At 50.0% G+C, this 7,161-nt stretch overlaps 1 pseudogene; it reads right to left on the reverse strand.

Moving 5' to 3' along the window:
- Window positions 1-3,143: 3,143 nt before the first annotated feature.
- Window positions 3,144-6,738, reverse strand: LOC116937021 (beta-1,4-galactosyltransferase galt-1-like; annotated as a pseudogene).
- Window positions 6,739-7,161: the final 423 nt, after the last annotated feature.

Below are 7,161 nucleotides of genomic sequence, written 5' to 3' on the forward strand. Positions count from 1 at the left end.
AGGAGTACAAAATAGAAAAAAGTAATGCAAGTCACTAAAAATGTACGAATATAAATATAGTATCTAAGTACAAATTAAATGAGTACATACATGCCTGCCGATGTATCAATACCGAACGCAAGCTAGGGCAAGGCAGTAAAACACCAACAAAACAGTCCCAGACCACACCAAGACAACACGCAGTCATTTAATTAAATGTTCTGATCTGTGTTCTGACTTTACTGCTTCCTAACTTGTATTCTCCTGCAAGAGATGATGACATTCTAACTTGCAACTTTCATCAGCTAGCTGAGACCAGGCCACTGTGGCTTTGAATGGTGTCCTAGATGGACACCCACCACCGGAATGGAAAATCTTACAGATGTCAAGCATATGGTCAGCGGGCAGATCACCTCAACAGTAGGTCCTGGTGTCAAGGACATGGGCTCGCATTCGGTGTTCTGTTACTATATAGTCCAGCAGATGTTCCTGCTTGGACCCAGTGTGCATTCATGATGCTGTGTGGATGCGCCGATGCCGGAACAGCGTGTTGGTAAGCCCAATGTGCTGCATAGAAGTCTAGCAGCCTCCTACCGTTATTATTGAGCTGTTCTGGCCGATGCCTTCCAATCACTCTGGCCCAGGTGCCAGTGTCATGACCCACTCAGGTATTAAAGTCATCCGATAGGATGACTCCATCCCAAGGGGCGACTTTAGCTAGTACTTGTGACAGGTCATAGAAGGCATCTGACTCACCAGCCTTGCCACCATCCCTCCACTGGTGTTAATAGTCGGTTGAGGCGTAAGCAACCACCATTACCATTCCTCGCGTTTTGTTTATGGGAAAGCCAGACCATAGAAGCCTGGGACTTACAGTTTCCTAAACCTCAGCGCCATGCTCCCACACCTGTTGTATATATACCTCTTCCAAAAAAAATGTTATTGTGTAATATTGTCTATTTTTTATATCATGGCTCCTTGGAGACAAATATGCGTTCCCTGCATGCTGAAGCTTGGGAAAACCAGATGACGAAGCCAAAACAGCACTATAATGAGAAACGGGTAAACATAATACAAGAGACATTGATCAGATGGGCATGATGAGAATAACCAGAGCTGAGGAGGGCCTTAAAGCCGTCGAATATTTCGCTTCTCAGGAATAAACCTAACTCATGTAGCAAAAGGTGAAACGTTAATGAAAGGCCATAAAGGAATAACTCTTCCATGGGCAAGGAGTGACTCAGGGAATTTCTGAGAGAGCAAGGGAGGACCCATGGCAAAACACCATAAACTCATTGCACCCGAGGGCAAACACAGGACAAAGAGATGAGAATGTCCCTTGCTGTTTCACTCTCTGAATTAACAAACCCGAGTGCCTGGAAAGTTGAAACGTAAAAATGCCAACCCGCTGCATGTGAATATTGTTAAACGTCATGATTTTAAATGTTAACTTTTGTGAAAGGATACATGGTTACATGACAATACAGAAGGTTTTGAATACGACTAGTTGCATGTTTTATTAACATTCACTTATCAATATGTAATCAGCGTCTCCGACCTGGGTTAAACTTCAGTTGTATTTATTCTCAAGTTGCAGTACAGCACGTGTCTCCCTTCGCGGCTGGCTTCTCTCTTGCTTTCTGGACGGCGGCGCACGCTTTGCCTCCCGCCGCCGTGGCACTCGCTCTCTCTCCGCCTCGCCGCTGGCTGACGGCGTGTCGGAGAGAGGGGAGGCTCAGCTGGTGGAGCCCGCCACGTGGCCGATGGGTGGTAGCGCAGGTGGTGACGACGTTCGGACCCAGGCTCTTCACACCGACGACCCAGAGTCCTCTGCTGCTTCTGCTTATATCCCTCTCGGCGGTGCTAAGCTCCGCCTCTAGCCACGCCCCTCTCGGAACATTTTAGAGGGCTCTCGAGGCTTCCCGCTAGCTCTACCCATTTACCTTTCACCCAGATGGGATCCCCCTTACTGATTGGATGTGAGACAACATAGCACGTGTCTGCAATAACCCCCCGGTCGTCCTGTAGGTGGCGCACTCTCATTACAAATACATAAGTGCCATGATATCTGGGTTAAGCATATAAACTTGTTAACGATTTATGGAAGTTTTGTATTGACGTATTCTACCAAAGAATCATCCCTAAGATAAACACGTACAAATTACATATATTCTCCACTCTCACTCACTCTTCTCCTCACCATCCTCCTGTCACTCACCCTTCTCACGCTCACTCACCCTTCTCCTCACTCTCACCATTCTCACTGTCACCCTTCTCACTCTCACTCACCCTTCTCACTCTCACTCACCCTTCTCCTCACTCTCACCATTCTCAATCACCCTTCTCCTCACTCACTCTCACCCTTCTCCTCACTCTCACTCACCCTTCTCCTGTTACCTGTCTCCTCACCCATCTCCCTCAGGGCAGCAGCGGCCCGAGCACGGCTCTGCCTCAGGGCAGCATCGGGGGGCGTACATGTTTGGGAGGGGCTCATCTCTGCTTGGATGGTTGCTCGCGGTCACGTGACACACTTAAACCAATCCGGGGGCGTACATGTTTGGGGGGGGGGGGGCGCACCTCTGGTTGGCTGCTTGCTTGGGATCACGTGACGCACTTAAACCAATCCGGGGGCGTTAATCACAGTCACAGAATGACAGGACAGATCTGTGATATTATATATGTAGATAAAGAATGGTAATAGCATTTTGCTGTATATGTTTAAAACTGGTTTGCAAGATTGATAATACGTGATAATTATGATTTCTGCTGAATAATCCATCGCGAAACTATCTAATGCAACAATTCAGAAATGTCAACTCCATGTATTGTTTAGGAATACATTAACATGGCTTTATAATTTAAAATGAGTTGTATGTATCAACAGCTGGTGTTGATACATATTCAAATACACAACTATATACATTTGGATGTATAAATATATTCCTACTGAATCTATTATGTTTAATGTGAGTCTTTACTAGCTCATTTGGCCCAAAACACACCTGTCATTCAAATTATCACTCAAATTAAAAGTTTAATATCGTATGTACATTTTTTTTATCACCACAGGATTTACTTTTTAAAATCCTGCCACCATCCTCTGGGATTTGACTATCCTCCGTGGACACGAGTCATGAAAACAATAAGCTCATTAGAGACTGGTAGAACATGCACACTGAACATTTATTTAAATCAATTTGTGCCACATTTTAAATGTTTTAACCTGAAAACATTTCGAGTGGTACTCCCAAAAGCAATAGAAATAATTAGGATTGGTTTAAAATAAACCAATGTTAACTTCCCTAGCTTCCATAAGACATACCAATACAACCCCTATTGTGCCCTGGTGGATTCAAATGCAGAAAAAACATGAAGATAACAAATTTTAACTGTAAACGCAATCATAAGATTAGCAAATAAATATGTCCCATACATTGACCACATTCGCAAACGGAAAACTCACAAACACCGGTGTTTAACTCAAATTGCAAGACCGCAAAAAACGCAAGATGACAATCAACGCCACCGCCGCCACCGCCGCCCGTTGTGCCTACTCATTCCAGAAGACCCTGTTGAGGACCTTGTTGACATTTCTGATCAGAGTGGCATTGTATCTCCACAGCGTGAGGTCCACGACCAGCGAGTCGAGCGGCAGGTCGGGCTGCTTGGGCGATCGGTAGTGGTGCATGATCGCGATGTCTCCGGGCACCGTCTGCGAGATGCCCAGCGCGTTGAGCGTACTGTGCACCGACGTCTGCAGCACCGCGCGTGGGTTCAGGATCATCTTGGTCGGGTTGAAGACCTCCGGCAGGTTTGGCTCCCGTCTAATGTGGCGCATGATGTTGACGCCCGGGATGGCGTTCCACGCCTGGAACTTCGACCCAAACTCTTCCGATACCGTGTAGGGAAACACGTGGGTTTTCGAATGTGTAAATGTCGGCGCCGTACTTGTCGTTCAAGTACCGCATGAGGTCCTTCCAGTTTGTGTGCTTCAAAGGGATGATCACTTCGTCGATGTCCGTGAGGACCAGGTAGCGCGTGCTGTACATGTGCCGATACACGCAGTCGTTCAGCGCCACTATCTGGCCATAGTAGTGCAGCTCGCCTGGGTGCTCGGGGTAGTGCCACCCTCTGGACACCCGCACGTAGTCCGTGATGGGCCACTGAACGACCTCGACGAGGCCGGTCTTGATGTAGTAGAGGAGCACTTTGTTCAGCTCAGAGCTGCAGCTTGTGTTGTACACCGTCACGCGGCCCGCACCCAAGATGCGGTACATTTCGATCGCCTGCACGAACTGCAGGACGTTGCCGTAGTTCCCGAAGAGCGTGGAGATGCAGACGCTGAATTCCTGTGTGATGGTGGGGGGCATGTAGAGCCGATTTCGCACGGGCATGAAGACCCACTCGGCCTCTTCCTCGTCCGGTATTGTGCGCATGCGCTGGACGGACACGTGTCCCGGCTCGCAGTCCAGCGGCTCCGTGCACAGGAAGTCGGCCGTGCCGTACGGGAAGTCAAAGTGATCCGAGTGGACGTAGGCGCTGGCGGTGACCGTCAGGATCTCCGAGTGCCCTCGGCAGCAGAAGTGGCAGGAGAGCACGTTCGGCTCATACTGGTTGGCGATGCCGATGATGCGTGTGCTCTGACCGGCCTCGCGCTGGTCGTGGTACGCCGACACCAAGAATATCTTGGTGTCGCGCACGCGCATCATCGACGTGTTCTGCAGCGCTCCCCGTTGCCCGCACAGCGTCACGTGGTTGATCTTATCGGAAGCAGACCCCGGCTTTGGCCTGAAGACGGACGAGTTGCCGAGTGCGTCGAGGTCGCGAACGAGGAAGCCCTTCCAGCTGTACATGTACCAGACGCTCAGCAGCAATGAGACGCTGAGCAGCAGCAGCGAGAGGAACAGGACCGGGAGGCGTAGCTTCATCATCCTTCGAGGCGTGCAAGGAGACAAGACGTCTGGATCAAATCTCTAGACCGCCGTCTCGGGACGAAAAGTCTGATATCGCTCGGCCTGTGATTACATTTACGTAAAAACACACACACAGAGAGCTTCGCGTTAAAAATGCACAACACTTTACACAATTCCATTTCAGGTAAATCTCACAGAAAAACAAAAGCTCTCCAAAATCAAAAGACTGTATTGGCTTCAGGGCGGATATGTACAGGTACAACTCTCTGCAAGTGAATGCAATATTTGACGCTTGTGTTGCGCCCGAAACGTCATGATTTAATTTAGTTGTTTTTATTTTTGTTTTATTTTATTTTTACATACGTGACTTTACCGAAAGAACCAAAGAGTAACCATACGATAACCTGGATATAAGCATGCGTTAAATGTATTACTAAACAATACGCTCCCAGCAGCACTGAGCCTGCAGCTGTCAGAACGGTGAAATTGTTTTTTATTTCTCTCAATTTCAACAGATGATCTAAATAGTCGTGGCCAATAATAATTCGTTTTACGCAAACGTCAACATATTTCTTTGGTGTTATTTTAGTCTTAATACTGGCCAATACTAATTATAAAATCTATTGAAATTGAGAGAAATACAAAATATTGTCAGCTAATTACACAGCCACCTCCACAACCAGAGCCGCAACCACCACCACCACCACAGCCACCACCACCACCACAACCAGAGCCACCACCACCACAGCCACCACCACAGCCACCACCACAGCCACCAACACAGCCACCACAACCACCACAGCTACCACCATCACAACCAGAGCCACAACCACCACCACCACAGCCACCACAACCAGAGTCACAACCACCACCACCACAGCCACCACCACCACAACCACCACAACCACCACCATAGCCTCCACAACCACCACCACAACCACCACCACAACCACAGCCACCACAACCACCACCATAGCCACCACAACCACTACAACCACCACTACCACAACCACCACCATAGCCACCACAACCACCACCACTACAACCACCACCACAACCACCACTACCACAACCACCACCACAGCCACCACCACAGCCACCACAACCACCACTACCACAGCCACCACCACAGCCACCACCACAACCACCACCACAGCCACCACCACAGCCACCAACACAGCCACCACAACCACCACAGCTACCACCATCACAACCAGAGCCACAACCACCACCACCACAGCCACCACAACCACCACCACCACAGCCACCACCACAGCCACCACAACCACCACAGCCACCACAACCACAACCACCACAACCACCACCATAGCCTCCACAACCACCACCACTACAACCACCACCACAACCACAGCCACCACAACCACCACCATAGCCACCACAACCACTACAACCACCACTACCACAACCACCACCATAGCCACCACAACCACCACCACTACAACCACCACCACAACCACCACTACCACAACCACCACCACAACCACTACAACCACCACAACCACCACCATAGCCACCACTAACACGACCCCAGGCCGCCACCACCGCACCTGCCAGTCGAGGGCGCTGTGCTCCTGCTGCTGCTGTTTCTCTCCGTAGAAGCGCCGCTTCGCGTCGCCCTTCGGCTCGCACGCGAAGCTCAATGCAGCCCGCGGGCACCGGCGGCAGCAGCAGCACAGAGGGCAGCAGCAGTAGCAGAGGGCAGCAGCAGCAGAGGGCAGCAGTACAGAGGGCAGCAGCAGCAGAGGGCAGCAACAGTAGCAGCAGCAACAGAGGGCAGCAGCAGTAGCAGCAGACGGCAGCAGCAGCAGTAGCAGCAGCAGTAGCAGCAGCAGAGGGCAGCAGCAGCAGTAGCAGCAGCAGCAGAGGGCAGCAGCAGTAGCAGCAGAGGGCAGCAGAGGGCAGCAGCAGCAGAGGGCAGCAGCAGCAGCAGAGGGCAGCAGCAGCAGAGGACAGCAGCAGCAGAGGACAGCAGCAGCAGAGGGAAGGGCCGCACCCGATTCAAGAGCTGAATGGCTCACAGGGTTATACCACTCACCTCTGCTACTGTAACTTCTTCTAATGCGAAACGAATTCTTTTCAAAACTAGCTTAGCTCTTATCTCAGAAAAAATCAGACTTATACGCACAGAACTAGATCAGTTAGACAAGACACTCTACAAATCACACTTATCATTGACGGCAATAATGTCCACATCGGATTGGGAACATGTAGACAATATGACTGCCTCTTCAGCTGCTACTATGTCGAC

Source organism: Petromyzon marinus, unplaced genomic scaffold, assembly GCF_048934315.1.
Source record: "Petromyzon marinus isolate PM22_M1 ecotype Great Lakes invasive population unplaced genomic scaffold, UKy_Petmar_22M1.pri1.0 PM_G_Scaffold_3, whole genome shotgun sequence".
NCBI classification, from domain to species: domain Eukaryota; kingdom Metazoa; phylum Chordata; class Hyperoartia; order Petromyzontiformes; family Petromyzontidae; genus Petromyzon; species Petromyzon marinus.